This window comes from Rhinolophus hipposideros, assembly GCF_964194185.1.
Source record: "Rhinolophus hipposideros genome assembly, chromosome: 15".
NCBI lineage: Eukaryota > Metazoa > Chordata > Mammalia > Chiroptera > Rhinolophidae > Rhinolophus > Rhinolophus hipposideros.
The window spans coordinates 13,935,560-13,953,286 of NC_138061.1; the positions used below are offsets into that span (position 1 = coordinate 13,935,560).

Below are 17,727 nucleotides of genomic sequence, written 5' to 3' on the forward strand. Positions count from 1 at the left end.
GCTATGGGTCTGGAGCTCAGGAGAGAAATCATGGCAGGATTGGGGTGCTATCAGTGTACAACAGTGATTAATGTCATGGGGCTAGAGAAGGTCAACCAGGGAAACATTATAGATAGAGAAGAGCAAACCAAAGGCAGCAAAAATCCAAGAAGAAAGCAGGGAGGTTCAGGCCATCTGCACTTATTCTTGGTTCTGCTTCTTTCATATTGGGGGACCACTACTGGGAACAATCCTTGATCTAATTCATATGCAGTGCTCTGAGAGTCCACAATAAAAGAAATCTACAAATTCAAAATGCATGTTATATATTATAGTTCTTTGTAAGAAAAGCGGTGACAATCAGTGATGTCAGGTGGGAAGATGTACCTGGCAGGACCCAGAGTGACCAAAGATTTTCAGCTACAGGTAATGTCTAGCCTTTGCTCCTGGGACCACACACAGACTGCTGTTGGCAGAGGATGGTGCTTTGTGCAATAAGGCAGTTAAGGTCACAGTCGGTTTGAAGCTTTTGCTCAACAATTTCTCTTGCCTGTCTACAGATGATCAGATGCTACCAGTAGTGTTCCAGTAAGCCCTCTCTCTGGGGCAGGAGGAGGTGGGAGGAGCCTAATTTGTAACATTTGCTGATTTCCGTGGTGTAAATACTCTCACCACAGCCCATTTCAAGTTACCAATGATTTAACAACTGGCTCTCAAAATTCCTGCAATTTTTTTTTTTTGATGTATCAGCTCGTTCTTGCATACCAGCCTTTTTTTCTCCATAACCTATAGCTAGATTATACTTTTAAAGCCCCAGTTCTTGTGGCTTCTCAGATTGTCTCCACTTCCCGTATCCATGCCTACAGTTCACAGTGAAGATGGCTAAGTGCCCGCAGAATTCCATCTACCTCTGGAAGGCACTCCTTCTCTGTTACAGTCACTGACAGCCATGACCCCAAGAAGACATCAAGTGTTTTCTGAATTGAACTGCTGTCCTTATTTTTTCCTACTGCGAGACACTTGTCCTCCTTTGGAGTGGGCCATATATCCATACATTATCCGTACATCTTTCTGCATTATTTAATTATTTTAAGACCTTCTGTGAGGAGGGCCCTGAACTTGACGGTGGGGATACATAGGGCACAAACCTGCCCTCCAGGCCTTATAGGAGAGTTGAGAAAAAATTGAAATACCTAGGCAGGTGGTGGTTGTTGTTGTAATTACTATAATTATTACAATAATTACAATATTGTAATTTTGTTGTAATTATTGTTGTAATTGTTATTGTTAGAGTCAGCAAACGTTCCGCAAAATGAGAGACGCAGATGGTGTATGCTGCAGGAGTTCACAGAAGGGAAACTGAGGCAAGCTTCCATGGGGGATGTGGAGCTGGACCCCGTGCTAATGCACAGAGCATTAGCTGGGGACTGGGATTCCATCTGCTTGTTTCATTTTCATTTACCACTTTCCATCAAAGAAAACACCATGCCGTAAAGTACTTTAATGATCAGGAAAGTGCCGTGGACCTCAGGATTGTACCTTGGGACAAAGACAGACTATATATATTTACTTATTTAAATCTATGCACTACTCTCTTCACCTCCACCTGAAATTCCACCCCATTTCTAAAAGCCATATATGGAAAATTCAACGTCTTGTTGGACTCATTAGTACTTAAGGGTGGGAAAGGGACGCTTTACTAAGCTAATTCACTACATTTAGAGCCCAGTGACCTTTCCCTTGTATGTATATTGTATTTGTAGAAAAGAGTCAAGTTCAATTAGTCGGTCAGTGGGTTCCCAACTCGTTACTGAAGCCGCTTTTTTCATGCTCATCAGCAGACCTGACACGAAGCATATCAGATGGGTCATGTGGCTGGGAGAAGAAAGACACAGCCACACCAAAGTGCCAGACAGGATGCATTTTGTGGTCAGTGGAAGACACAAATGTCCCCTATCACCTTTTCTGTATATCTGATGGTGATTGGGGGGGGGGGGAATGCACGAACCAGACAATATCCAGACAGAGAGGCCATTCTCACTGGTGACATTTGTGCTGCATTCTTCCTTGCCCCTGGTGTGCATTGCAACACTCAGACGGGTGACTCTGAGAGCCAAGTGGCTGATTGGGAGCCTCAGGAGGCAGCAAATACAAATTAATCTTCAGGCCCACCAGTTCCCCTGAAACACACCACTTGCTAAACTATAACTTTCAAGCCAAGAGCAGCAATTTTCCACAGCTCAAGTCTGGAAAAGGCTATGAAACCATATGGGTCAGAAAACCAAAGGTGGTTTTTTGCTATTTTGCATGAAGCACCAGAGGGACAAGTCTGAAATTCCAGATGTGCAGCAGCTGGATAAAGTGTGTGTCCACAAATCTGCATAGCAGCTTGAGAAAGACAGCTGCTGGAGGCTTCTAATAACATACCATTCATTGACTTTTCTCTATTCTCTCCCTCGCTCTCTCCCTCTCCCTCTCCCTTGCCCTCTCTCTCTGCCTCTCCCTCTCCTCTTCTCCTTTCTCCCTCCCTCCGTCTTCCTTCCTTCCTTCCCTCCCTCCCTCCCTTCCTCCCTCCCCTCCCTCCCTCCCTTCCTCCCTCCCTCCCTCCTTCCTTCCTTCCCTTCTTCGCTCCTAAAACTTATCTGAACCTCTGGACTTACTTGTTTGGAAAGAAATAAAGGAAAAAAAAAACACACCAAAAACCTGGCATCCATTCTTTTGTTTTCTCAACTTTCTTGTCAACTGACTCATGAGTTAAAAATGTCAATTTCAATCAATTTCAATTCCACAGAACAGAAAAATAGAGAATTTATAGGCAGCTATTGGAAACAAAAGAACCATCTGGTTTTTTATGTATAATTCTTCTCAGAAATCATTCTCTCCAAGTGCTAAAATCATTTATTTTTCCTCATTGCACCACTGCAAATATTCCCATTTTTCTATAAAACCACAAAGCCTAACTCAGGTGGTTTCTTTGAAAATGCCCCTCTTCCCCAGGATGGGTGGGCTTCTGGACCAGAAGGCCTGTGGGATAATCAGGACATCTGCCTTTATGGGGGGAGGGCTTTGTTATCATGGGAAGCAGCCCAGGCGACTTGTGGAGGTCATCCAACCCTGGTTATTCTGGTTCATTTGTTATTTTATAGTGACAGTTTTCACTTTCGTCCAGGAATCTCCAGGGAGGTTTTACAACATTGGGACTAAAACTCAGTCATGTGCTCACAGCTTCCACAGGCTAAAGATTTACTCTCTCTAAAGCCAGAGGTGGCTCCATCAATGGGGCAAAAAAAAATCTTTATGTAACCCATGTGACAGCAACCAGGTGTCCCTAAATCTTCCAGCCTTTGGGTTCCCTCCTTCCTTCCTGGCTCATGACTCCATCCCACATACAGAAACCATCTTGCATCCAATCTGGGGTTTCTGTAGGTTCCTGATGGAACCTTGCATTCTGCCCACCTGGCCTTGCCCCAGGGGCTTATTCAGACTTTCCTTGCTCAGAACTTGCCTTCCTGGACCCCTCTCTCTGCCTCTCTCTCTGATTCATCCAAATGTCAAATGAATGCAGCTCCCTTTCTACAAGACACCCTTTCACAAGATGGTGGAACTTGGCTGGCTTTCCTTCAGGCTGAGAAGTGATGGGGTGGAGTCCCATTAGAATATTGTACCATTCTGAACTAAGCCTGATTTTTTTCTTCAGGCTCTCGGTCTCCTGCTCTGTCGCTGGGTCCTCTTTTGTTCCCCGGAACTGGTCTATCACTCCCAGCTTCTCTCCCATTTCTCCCACCACCAGGCCATCCTATCCCTCTCCCTAGGTAACTTGGAAGTCTTCACATTCCACCCACTTCATTTTGCCCCAATGCTTTCTAAGCTCACTCTTCCCAGACTTTGTCCAGGGGGCCTTACCTCCCTCTACCAAATAGCCGATCAAACCCATGAAGATATTTTCATCCTCATGGATACAAGAGGAAAACAATAGTCTATAGCAGAAAAGAAGTATGCAGCTCTCCTATAAAGCTATGACCAATGATTTGGGTATTAGACTTCCTTCTCACTAAACTCCCATTGCACTGTTCCAGTCTAACATCGTGTGAGCTCTTTGTTGCACTGAGATTTAGGTTCAAATATATATCAAGTGCGTATTATTGCCAGATTTTCTAGTGGGCACTCCAGATAGAAGAGTGGACAAGACATACACATTCCCTGAATGCATGTAGCTGATGAGGAAAGCCACGTGAGGACTGCAGAAAATCCCGGAATGGATGTAGGTCCCTCCCTCCAGCCACATTCTACTTTACCTCTGGGAATTCAAGTTGGACAGATAGGTTAGGCCTAGAGAAGAGCTTGCACCTCACAAGCTTGGAGGCCACAAAGCTCAGAACATCCTGCAGGACTCTGGTGTCCTAGAAGCCAAGGTGAAGTTTTGGAGTTGGTACCTGGCGTCTACATCAGTTCTGGCTCTGTCCAGGGGTTGGTGGCCTGAACTGGGGCTGTACATTCCCGGAGGATGTCTGGAGAAGAGGTGATGGAGGACCGGGGACCCAGAGTGAGGTCCAAGCTGGGGCTACTACAGAAGCAGGAGGCACGAGTTTTTGTTGTGTGATCCCCCAGAATTAGGTGCAGTTACAGGGGAGCACTAAAAGCCATGGGATGGTATGATTGTGGCTCTCAGTAGTTGTGTTCTCACTACTATGATCCAGCAGAGAGGCTGAGAACATGTTCTGAGAAGAATGATCCTTGCCAGCGAAGTGCCCAAGGGCAGAGAAATGAGTTAAGTTGCCCTCAGGAAAGAGAACCAGACCCTGCCCTGACTCCATAGAATTGAGTGCATGAAAAACCACTGACTTCATCCTACATTTAAAAAATTCTATAGACCTTGCTTTCTTCTAGAACCTTCAGCTGTGCTTTCATTTCTATTTTAAATGGCATGAAAATAAAATCACTGATTACTGACAAAGAAGCCACCTAAAACTTCAATTCTGACCAACATGTGGACTAGACTAGAACTTCTCAAACTTTGACAGGAGCCTGTATTTCTGGGGGATCTCGTTCAAATGTAAATTCTGATGTAGTGACTCCAGAGTGGGACCTGAGATTCTGCATTTCTGACAAGCTCCTTGGTGACACCAAAGCTGCTGGCCAGTGACCACTTTTTACGTGGTAAGGCTTGACAATCTAATGGGCTCTTCTAATACTATGTCCACAGTTCTGAGTCACGATGAAAGGGACAAAGAGGACAACAGGAGAACCTGAGATAAGGCCAAGAGGCCTATGTCAGAGACCAAGAGAAAAACAGAATTTCTTTTCCCTCTCCTTTTCCCAAAGCTCAAGTTCATGCTTCCGTAACTGGATTTGAGCTGCTGATATTCATTCTCTCCCTTGGCCAACACCTTGTTTCTCTAGATTATTTTCATCCTTCCAGGATGGAGCCACCTCTCCAAGATCCTTTCCAGTTAGCAATAAGAGCAACTCTGAGTCCACAGATAGAATCTGGCTTTTTCTTGAACCAAAGTTTTATGGCCTTGGCCTAGGGGAGGAATGACTCGTCACATATCTCAGAACCGTAGATGTGATTTATGGAGGGCCCACTTATGCCTTGTTTATTCTTCATAACCAATCTACAAGAGGTTGTTCCTATCCCCACTTACAGATGAGGAAACCAAGGCTTGGAGAGAAATCAGGTAACCCATCCAAGATCATGCAACTGATCATTTACAGAGCTGACACCACCGGCTGAGTTCCTTCTACCATATCTCACTGTTTTTCAATTATGTAATTACTGAAATAGCTCAGAGCTTTTGGACACTGAAATCCATTATTTCTGACACTGCTACCAAACAGGGTGACTGTTAATTAGACAAGATATGGAAAAGGATCATTAAGTACCCTGCAAGATTTATTATATAGACCAATATATTAAATAAATCAATAATGAATATTTTTAATTTCAAGGATAAAGAAAAAACACAAACATATAAACATCTAGGGGAATTCCTACAAATAAACTCATGTCAATGTGACTAGATTTCTCCTCTATTACATGACACAAAAGAAGTAATTGAACAACATCGACATAATTTTTAGGGGAAATGTTTACAAACCAATATATATATTTGTGTGTATATGTGTGTATATATATATATATATATATATATATATATATATGTGTGTGTGTGTATATATATATATATATATATTCAGCTAAGTTAATGTTTATTTTGAAAAATTATCAGCTATTCTAGGCCTCAGAAAGACAACTACCTACATGCCCTGCCTAAAAAATTACCTGAAGAAGAAATTCAATTGACAGACGAGGCAAAACAAATAATTTAAGAATGAGAAGACCCAGTAAAAGTGTATGGGTGTTGAACTATGACATCAGTTAAATATAAGTAAATCTAAATAATAATTGCTAATATGGCTCTAAAACTTAATATATATATTAAAATAATTACTGAAAGAGAAGATACATATTATTAGTAATAATAATTGAAGTCAAAAATTCCATATTAAATAAACCAAAGCTGGGAATGGTTGAAAGGAGAGTATAAGTAATAATGTACTAAATATCATGCCTTATATAAGAGAAAGGCAATAAGTGCTATTTGATTCTTACTATTAATAATTAGTAAAAAAAGAATTCAAATTAACGTTACCAGTAACATAGTAGAGAAAGGATGAATTACATTGTTTCCAAATTATTAGAAGGAAAAAAATAAAATAGGACAGAAAAATATACCTTAAAATGTACATAGTTTTTGTCCCTAAATAGTGGAATTATATGTGATTTTTTTTTTGGTCTTTTTATTTTTCTTTCATTTCCCCATTTTTTATAATAAACATGAATTATTTTATTCATGTTTATAAAACAAAAACTACAAAATTATCCTAGGAAAAACGTGATCCTTTTGAAAAATTACACATACACCTGATAAATTAGTTTTATACAGTTCACCATGTCAAACAGCCATGCTGACTGGATTTCCCCCTTTTAGTCATTTGTAGTACTAGTATGAAACTTACTGGTTTGAAAATCTCAAAAGTGGGAATGAATAATTGATATACTTGGGACGTCTATGAATATATCAGACGACCTTTGCTTTTGCGTATATCATCAGATGAAGGGAAAACTCAATTACCTTATATTGAGAGCTGTGGTCAGTCAACCACCTGGACAGAACTTTCTTCTTTAAGTACTTCATTTTTAACTCTTTTAGTCAGAATTATTGCCATCACTACTACCACTACCATCACCATCACTATCACCATTCTTATCATCATCATCACCATCATCATCATCACCATCATCATCCTCATCATATCTACCTTTTATTGAGCACTTCCCATGCGCCCGGCTAGGCATGTGATACCTGACACACACAATCTCATATAATTTCTCACTACAACTTTACGAGGTAAGAATCCTGTCTCGTTTTTACAGCTGAGGGAGGTTAAATTGCTTGCCTGATAATTCATGACCCATCACGACTGATAGTGATTTAAAAAATTTATAAACACTTTATTTTAATAATAAAATAGGTAGTACAGACTTGGAGATTCGAGGAAAGAAAGAAAATGTCTAATTCCACTGTCCTCACACAGCCATATGACACAGCAACTAATTATATTACTGTGGTTCCGTCATTCATCCACTAGGATATTCAACACACACATGGTACCCCATTTGTGGGAGGCACAGCTCTAGGAATCGAGGCTGCACAGACCAAAAAAAGGCATGTTCTCTGGACAAATTTAGGAGAGTAGTTAACTGTAATGCAAGTCTAAATGAGGAAAATCTGCTAACAAAGATAAACGCAAAATGCTATGAGAGTTCAAAGAAGAAACTATGTACCAGTTGGGGATGATGACTGGCCGAGGGAAGTCTTCATGGAAGATGTAGTGTTTATTCACTGAACTGAGCAGTGACTCAATATATTCTAAACGGAGGGAATGACAGGGGTTAGAGAGTTCATTAGACATGCACAGGGGATTGCAAGAAATCCAGTCTGGCTAGAGCCAGGGGTAGCCATATGTGGGGTAGCAGGGAACGGCTGATGGTGGAGGAGGCCCTCATTGATTCACCAGAGGCATTACACCTTATGCAAAAGGGGCTGGAGGCAGACTGTGGAGGAGGACACGACCACAGCTGTGCTTCAGGGAAGTTACCTACCAACGTTAAATTATGGTGGTGGGGGATTGGATAATATGGAGAGTGGGGAATGAATCAAGAGGCATCAAGAGGGTCACCTCTGGAGCCTGAATGAATGCAGGAGCATGAAGGAGAGAGAACAGCCCTACAGTCCAAGCCTGAGTGACCAAGGCCCTAACAACGCCCTAGATGGCCTGCCACTCGAGGCTCCCATTAGCTTCTAATCTCATTTCCTTCCTGTCTCCCTGCGGCTCACTCCACTCCAGCCATGGTGGTTTCCTTAAACTTCAAATACTGGACACGTTCAGCCACGGGGTCTTCTCTCTTGGCTTAGAAGCTCCTCCCCAGATATTGCGTGGTGTGCTCTCTTGCCTCCTTCAGATCTTTGCTCCAATGTCACCTTTTTGCTGAGGCCTACCTAACCACCCCTCTCCTACACTTCTCATGCCCCTTATCTTGCTACATTTTTCTCCATAGTGAATATTACTTTCTAACGTATTACATGTTTAAATTATTTGTTACACTTTATCGTCTGGCTGTCCTCACTAGAATGTCAGCTCCATGGGGACAGATTTTTGTCTGGCTTGTCCACTGCTATATTCTCACAGTGGGCATATACCCAATGTATATTATATATAATATACATAATAGTAAGTGCTCATTAAATATTTGTTCAGTAATGATGGTGACACGAACGAAAGCAGGATGTCAGTGAAGAGAGCCGGTATGGGTAGCAAGAGAAGAGAGGGTTAGTCTAGAACGTTTGGTCTTAGGTGCTGGTGACGTGCTAGGTGGCGAGGTCCTTCAGGCAACTGGGAATGTGTGACTGGAACTGAGGAGCCAGGTCCAGCCTGGGAGCCCGGGTTTGGGAACTGTTCGGAGAGAGATAGAGATAGATAGAAATAGAGATAGATAGAGGAAGACAACTTATGCTTTGAAGACGGTGAGACAGTGAGACCACTGGAAGAACAGGATGAGAGCTGGGAATGTCAGGTTTTGTAAACCAGGGGAAGAGAAAGTTTCAAGAAGTCGGTATAATCTAACGTCACTCACACAGCAGAGACTTCAAAGATATTTTGGAGGAGGCTTGGTGCGAGCAGAGGCCATTTGGCTTAGACGATTAAGGGGTCATTAGTGCTATTCCATGAGAAATTTCAGTAGCGTGGCATAGGCAGGAACCAGACCTGCACTGTCCAAGATGGTGGCCACATGTGACTACAGAGTGCTTGAAATGTGGCAAGCTCAAGTGGAGATGTGCTCCAAGTGCAAAAATACACACTGGACGACGAAGATTCACAAAAGTTAGGGGAAAAAAAGAATGCAAGGTCTTATTAATAATTTTTACATTAGTCACATTTTGAAACAATATTTTCATTTCTCTGTCTCCCTCTTTCTCTGTCTCCCTCTCTCTCGCTCTCTTCCTCCTTCTTTTTTCTCTCTTTTATTCTCTTTCCCCTTTCCCACTCTCTCTTTTTAGAAACTACAAAATACATAGAAATTACCAAAATAATGGAGCCTTTTTTAAAAAATTAAATTTATTGGGGTGACAATGGTTAGTAAAATTACATAGGTTTAAGTGTACAATTCTATAATACGTCATCTATATATCACATTGTGTGCTAGCCACCCAGAGTCAGTTCTCCTTCCATCGCCATATATTTGACCCCCTTTACACTCTTGTACCATTCCTCCTCCCTTTTGCCCTCTGGTAACCACTATTGTCTGTGTCTATAAGTTCTTGTTTCTTTATCTGTTTGTATTATTCTTTTGTTGCTTTCAGTTTTACATCCCACATATGAATGAAATCATATGGTTCTTGAACTTTTTCTGTCTGAATAATAATCTCAAGGTCCATCCATGTTGTCACAAATGGCAGTATTTCATATGTTCCTATGGCAGAGTAGTATTCAATACTGTGTACGAGTATATACCACATCTTCTTTAGCCAATCATCTATTGAAGGACATTTTGGTTGTTTCCATGTCTTGGCCACCGTAAATAATGCTGCAATGAACATCAAAATACATGTATCTTTACAGATAAATGTTTTCAGATTTTTTTGGTACATACCCAGGACAGGGATTGCTGGGTCATATGGTAATTCTATTCGTAATTTTTTGAGGAACCTCCACACTGCCTTCCATAACGGCTGCACCAATCTTCATTCCCACCAACAGTGTATGAGGGTTCCTTTTTCTCCACAGCCTCTCCAACACTTGTTACTATTTGTCTTGTTGATGATAGCCATTCTGACTGGGGTGAGGTGATATCTCATTGTGGTTTAGATTTGCATTTCCCTAATAGCTACCGTGTTTCCCTGAAAAATAAGACCTACCTGGACAATCAGCTCTAATGCATCTTTTGGAGAAAAATTTAATATAAGACCTGGTATTATATTATTATATTATGTCATATTATACCTGGTATTATATTATATTATATTATATTATATTGTATTGTATTGTATTGTATTGTATTATATTGTATTATGTTATGTTATGTTATATTAGGAGCAGATCTTATATTATAGTAAAATAAGACTGGGTCTTATATTAATTTTTGCTCCAAAAAATGCATTAGAGCTGATTGTCCGGCTAGGTTTTATTTTCAGGGAAACACGGTAGTGAAGTTAAGCGTTTTTTCATATATCTGTTGGCTGTTTGTATGTCTTTTTGAGAAAAGTTTCTGTTCATGTCCTCTGCCCATTTTTTAATTGGACTGTTTGTCTTTTTGTTGTTGAGTTGTGTGGGTTCCTTGTGTATTTTGGATATTAGCCCCTTATCGGAGGCATTGTTTGTAAATATCTTCTCCCCTTCAATTGGTTGCCTCTTTGTTTTGTTGATGGTTTCTTTTGCTGTGCAGAAACTTTTTAATTTGATATAGTCCCATTCATTTATTTTAGCTTTTACTTTCCTTGCTTTTGAGGTTAAATTTAAAAAATCCTCTTTGAACCCATAGGTACTATAGTACCTATGCTTTTTTCTATGCTGTTTATTGTTTCAGGTCTTACGTTTAGGTCTTTGATCCATTTTGAGTTTATTTTGGTATATGGAAAGGCAGAAAGCAGTCTGGTTTCATTCTTTTGCACATAGCTTTCCAATTTTCCCAGCACCATGTATTGAAGAGGCTTTCTTTTCTTCATTGTATGTTTTGGCTATTAATGGAGCCTTTTAGTTGCCACGTTATTTTCTGAATGGATACGTTAGTAGTTGATCTTCCATTCTCAATAAAAATAGACGCTTTTTATAATATCAAATCATCACATTGCTTTAGTATTAAGTTGCCCAAAACTATATTAAAGTCAGTGATACATAGCCCATTAGCTGTACTGAGCTCTTAGCCTCCCTGAGAGAAAAAGAAATAGCATAAATGAGGTTTCTTCTACACTGAGCATCAAATAAATGAATGCATTTGAAGAAACCACCTACGTGAAATCCTGGAATTGTAATTACCCAACCCTCCAATTTGGCAAACAGAGGTTTCCTTACAATATAACTATCTCCCCAAAATGGTCCCTCTCGGTAGGAGGTAGGGAGACTGTGGGTTGCATGGGTCCAAGACAAAGACGTTACTGATTTGGACACTTGAACTGCTCTGCTTAAGAAGGAAATTCCCAATGTTCATCTTGGCTGGGGTCAGGAATTGTTCTTGGATGCTGTAAGGTCAGCCTTTAGTCTTTATGTGTCTGCTTGCAATGCAATGAATTTGCTTACTTCTCAGAAAAATAAGAAGACACAATAAAATAAATTGCTTGTATTCCCCTCTGGTTTCTATGAAAAAATAAAATTCAGCATTAAAATCAGTGCTCCGTAAAATTCACATTCAAAGATGAGAACTTCAGAGCTGGACAGGACCCAAGAGGCAATCATTTTGATAAGTGAGGAAATGTCCTGTGGTACCATGATGGCTCACTTTGTCCATCAGCAGAGCTGAAAGGAGTCCTCCTATCTGTCCTGCTGCATATTCTCCATGGCTTTCCTCTCTGCTGTGTCCTCTACCTCCCCCTCCCCAGGAAACTTTGTGGGTACCAGAGCTGCCAAGATGCTCCTATACCTTGGAGCATCTCTCTCCACCAGAGTGGTTTTCCTTTTTTTTTTTTTTTTTTGAGTTAATGAGAGGAAAGCAATTCTTTTCTAAAATATTTATTTGGGAACTTGGGGTTTAAATACACACCTATTAATAGTTACCTAATAGTCACCTAATAGTAGGTAACTATTCGTATTTTCTAATCTAGGAGCAATGAAAATAAAACCAAGACTGATTGATGCTGTCTTAGGTTTACAAGGATTTCATCTTGGTTGAAGGGCAAAGAAGGCATTCTAGAAGGTCCCCATGTAATAGTCCCTTTTCTAAAAAGGAGGAAATCATTTTGCTCCCAGAGTCCTAGCTTAGAAATGGAACTCACCTCAATATTGACTATGTCGGCTCCCAAGTGAGCCAGAGTAGAGGCTGAGGTTTTCATTCGCTGTGACCAACTCTGGCCATTTCAATATGTCCGGGTTCCTGAGAAGCAGGCCCCCAGATGGGGATTCGTGTACAAATGACTTATTAAAGGAGTCTTCCCATGGACTCGCGGAACAGGGCAAGAAGGGGGAGAAGCCAAGTGTAGGTGTGCTCTCTGGTCAGGTCGCAGCCTCAGCCTGATCATAGCAGAGCTCTCCAGGTCAATTATACCTCAGAGTTAGTCCACACCCGAGGCAGGAGAGCTGGCCTTTCATCCCTCCACATAGGACAGTCATTGGTCAAGGGTCCACCTGACCAAGGTGAGCTCTGTGAGTGTAGTCACCCAGGGTTGTCTTCTGGAGAGAGTCACCTGTGCAGACCAGAAGCAGAGCACTCAGGGCCCGGGGATGGATGCTCAATTCAGGAAGGGGAATAAAGAGGACCTCGGGATTCTCTGTGCCACACTTTGGCCCCGGACAGAATCTTGGCGTCTTTTGCTATCAATTTATGTCCTCTGGTCCTTCTTACCCTGACATCTGAGTTGGGATGTGTAGTGGACATTTATTGTTTTTTGGTTGCCCAATCTCCATTCCCCTCTTTCCTTTGATAATTGTAATTTAATTAATAGTAAAGTAATTTAGCAATACTAAAGTAATAGTAATTTCAGGAAACATTCTTCTTAGTCCATATTTTTTGGCAGAGATGACTGAGCCAGACCCCGTGGGTGGAAATGTGCCGAAGGCCCAAGTAAACAGCACATACCTTTCCCTCTAGCCCAGTGATTGGTTCGGGAATGGTTCCTTGGTCAGGAGTTGCACATGGGGAACAGAAATGACTCCTGCAGTTTTTAAACAGAAAGTTATTTAGTGCAGGGAAATGCTGTCACGAAATCACCGGAAGGGCTGGAAGAGCAGGCTCTGCCTGGGTCTACAGGAAAGCTGCCTTTTTGCCCATCAGGGATCGAGCAAGAAGGGGGAGGGGGAAGAGACACCCCTGCAACCATCACATTTGAGAATGTACCCAGTTCTGTAATCCAGGCTTCAGAAGCTTCCTGATACCCATGAAGCTGGAGATTGGACGTTGGAAAAACCACCTTTGGCCAGGAGTCACAGCTGAAGCAGCAAGGAAATGGTACCTCTCTCACTGTTTTCTTCCAGATCTCAGCCAGAGCATCTGACGGGTGGCACCTAATTTGTATCCAGAATCCGAGCTGAATGAAAGGCTGTGGATGTAGATTTTCATTTTGCAGCCTTTGCAGCACAGGCAGGAATCCTATAACGGTCAGACTGGGTTCTGAGGGCCAGTCTACCAGGACCCCACCGATGGGCACATAGCCCAGCGCAGGCAGCAAGAGTTGGGACTTTAGTTTCCCAATGATGGGGAACAGAAGCTCTCTCTGTTTCCTACTGGATGTGAAGAGGAAAAGAGGTAGGTTGGGAGCTGCTGGAAGCCATCTTCATATCATCTAATGTCTGATAATGAAGCCAGTGCGCAGTGAAGGACAGAGCCAATTGAAGAGATCTGGAAAGACCTGGTCTTGATGATGCTCTTTGAAGACCTGTAGAGGGAAGGCAACTTATTTAGTGTCACATAAGAGTGAGGGGTGGAGCTGGACCTAGAACAGCAGCCCTCTCACTTCCAATGCAGGCTTTTACCATCATGCGGTCCTTGACCTCCACTTAGAACCTGTTATCCTTTCTCTCAGCCCAGCAGCACTCCTACGAGCAGCTGGCAGGGTTTCCCAGCCTCTGTTTATTAAAGGAGCTGATTGGTCTGACCCCTCTGAGCAAGCAGAGCTGCCTGGAGAGGGGCCTTAGCAGAAAAGCACTCAGAACACATTTTCTGGCAGACCTGGTGGAGCCTGGGTGTGTATGAATAACTCATAACAGGAGCCTGGCTAGTGAGGAGCTCAGAGCTGGCTCTGAAAACACCCTAGGGGCTCTCTCTGAGTGGTACACTGAAATGTGGCCACACCGGTTCAAGCTATTTTAAGCTTCGGAAACCAAGGGAGGTGAGGCGGGGTGAACCTGAGGACTCTCAGGGCAGATGAGTTCCAGGCCAGCTTTCTCTGTGCCTCCAAGGTCACCTTGGGCCCTTCCCCTGTCACCTGTGACCTTGCCTCTGGCCTCTTCTCCCTGGAAGGCCGGGAAGGAAGGACCTTTCTGAGCTCAGGGGATGTGAGCTAAGAAGGAGCAGGAGTAGGGGCGGGAGAGCCTGGTCTGGTGAAGCTCAGTTACACAAGTAAGGTAGGCAAAGGTGTTGTCTGCCAGATCCTGAGTGCTTCCCCTGACATTTATTTATTTACATTGATTTTACTTAATCCCCACAACCACCCTGGAAGTACCGTGTTTCTCCCAAAATAAGACCGGGTCTTATATTAATTTTTGCTCCAAAAGACGCATTAGGGCTTATGTTCAGAGAATGTCATCCTGAAAAATCATGCTAGGGCTTATTTTCTGGTTAGGTCTTATTTTCAGGGAAACACGGCGGTATAACCGTATCTCTGTTTGTCACAGGAAGAAACAGAGGCTCAGAGAAAGTGAGCAGATCATCCAAAGGCCCAAGGTGACATAGCAGAACTGGGATTTGAAACCAGGTGGGTCTGCATTCCTAATTACTATCCTCTGTGGCCTCAAAATCCTGCAATACTCAGAGCTACCATTTATTACCCCTATGTTACTTTCTATTCCTCCTAACAGCTCTGAAAGTTTCGTTTCATAAGCCTCATTGTTCAAATGGGGAAACAGAAGCTCAAAGAGCTTAAGAAATCTGTCCAAGGAAATGTGGTCATACCTGGTGATGCCAGGACTGAACCCAGCCTTCTCCCTCCCTGGCCCAGTTCTTACCTTTATGCCGTACACAGACTTTTAGTTTCCTGAAACTATTTCACAGTCTCTCTTAGGACACCTACTTCAATCCCTCCTCATTTTATGCTAAGGAAATCGAGGTTCTAAAAGGTTAGGTGAATTGCCCAAGGTCACACAGCTAATGGCTGGATGTGCTAGAACCCAGACTCTTGACTTTCCAGCTGCGTGTAAGCAAATTCTTATTTCCTGACTCACATTTTAATTTTAGGCATGTTTTCTCTTTTTTGCTAACTAATCTTCACTGGGTAGTGGCTTCTGCCGCTTTGACTTTAGGTTTCTCTGTTAGTTGGCCTTAGACTCTGTCAAGGAGTCAGCGATTTGTAATTGTACAGAGGAGACTGAGTCGGGTCTTCTGTGACTGCGATCAAGCCCTCCTGCAATACAGTGTTGACACCCATCATCTTTGGCCACGAAGGCCTGAGCACAGCTACACCTCTTTGTGTTTTCCTTACAAAAGCATGTTGGAAGGTGAGAGGGTCACCTGGGAAGGTAAGCAGTGGACGAGAGAAAAGCCTAGAGACCAGGAACCAATAGGCATTTGATATGATTTGGCTTTTTTTAAAATATTTTGGATGATGCGAATATATACGTGTTTTGTGATACAGCAGATGATACAGTTCTAAGTAATGTGACAAGTATGGCAGAAAACCACATTTCAATTTTTTGATTTATTCCTCTTTTTCTGAAATCCACAAGTATTTACCAAACTTCCCTGTGCCAGTCATTATAGAAGCCAGGGGCTAAGGATCTAGAAATGAATCAAACTGGATCACTGCCCTCCTGGAGCCCATAGTCTAGCGAGAGAGACAAACACAGGTGCCCAGCTCCAAGCCGTGTGTACCGTGCTGTGACAGGGACAGCATCAGCCTCACCACAACGTGCGTGGCCGCATTTGCTTGGGTGGGGAAGTGTGAGATGCTTGAGTTTCACGCAGGCCTGGGAAGCTGCAGAGGTGGGCGATAGGGCATCTCAGGCAATGGGAATGACTTGGATAAATGTCTGTAGCTGGAATAAGCGACCTGGGGGATTTGGCAGTGACCATGGTGTGTGTGTGGGTGGGGAGGGTGAGATGAAGTTGAAAAGCTCAGCAGGTTTCATTTTGAAGAGGCCTGTATGTTATGGAAAGGAATTTAAATTGTCTCCTGGAGGCAAGGAAGAGCTATTGAAGAGGTTAAGCTAGAATGTGACATGACAGGGTTTCTATTTTAGAAAGTGACTCTGGCTGCTGTTGGAGGATGGACAGGATGATTAGTGAGACCAGCCATGGAAGTCATTTAGGGGAAGGTACCAATAATCAGAGAAAGGATCAAAATGCACCAGGTGTCTAAAGCCCCAAAGGTGGAGACCTGCATCGAGATATTTAAGCAGAAGAAAATAAAGGAGTCAAGAATGAGTGCTAATTTTTTTTAACTGGGTGTTTGGGTGGCTGACATGCTGAAAACAAAAAAGGGAGGTCTCTTAAGAAAATTTAAAAAAATTGTAAACGATTGTGGTATATAGGATGTGAGGAAAATAGAAAAAAGAAAAAAAAATACCAGTAATCCCATTATCATTAGCACAACCAGTGTGCAGGTGTTGATTTATTTCCTTCTAATATTTCCCCCTAGTTTGCAACCCCAAGTCAATTTCTTAGATGCTACTTTTTCTCTTTTTTTTTTTTTACTTGATGTGAATATTTTTTTTATTTATTCAAAAATTATTGTTGACATGCAATGTTATGTTAGTTTCAGGTAGATGATACTTTTTCTTGAGTATGGGATGGTTAATGGGAAACACTGTACTTCTTCAAGCCTGTGAAAAACTCTTTGACCCATTATTGGAGGTGCCATCTGAATTTCTTATTTCTATGGGGGCCAAATTTCTTCCATATCTAAGAGCCAGTCACTTTGATCGAGGACTTATCCATGAGCATTTTACAGTTTACATCCCATTATTTGTTCCCTTCTACCTCCCCACAGGCCATTAAAATGATCAAGATGATGAAACACCTCATGCCTTTGTGTCCTCAAAAATTCAGCCTGAGATTCCAAGAAATGACAGTGTTCAAGTTAATCCTTTCTGCGGCTTGTGAGGCCCAATTTTGGAGAAGTTGGTGGGGAGAGCATAGATTTTTCATTTAGCACTCGGGTGTTTTTACTGCCAGGATATTCTCTGAGCACAGTTCGGCTTCCAGCCTTGCTCCATGGGGAATGTCCAGCTTGGAAAATAAAAAGTAATTGATGAGAAGCCTCCAGAAAAGCTGACCTAGCTCTAGCTGGTTCTTGTGGGTCAGAACAACTTGCTGTTGGCAAA

The 17,727-nt window shown here is 42.3% G+C and overlaps 1 long non-coding RNA gene across 1 annotated transcript in view; it reads left to right on the top strand.

Moving 5' to 3' along the window:
* The window catches only part of LOC308508277, a 65,122-nt gene extending 48,178 nt beyond the window's left edge, over positions 1-16,944 (top strand). Inside the window, exon 4 of the long non-coding RNA XR_013995007.1 lies at positions 15,085-16,944. This is a non-coding gene — a long non-coding RNA (uncharacterized lncRNA). The remainder of the gene's footprint in view (positions 1-15,084) is intronic.
* The last annotated feature ends 783 nt before the right edge of the window (positions 16,945-17,727 follow it).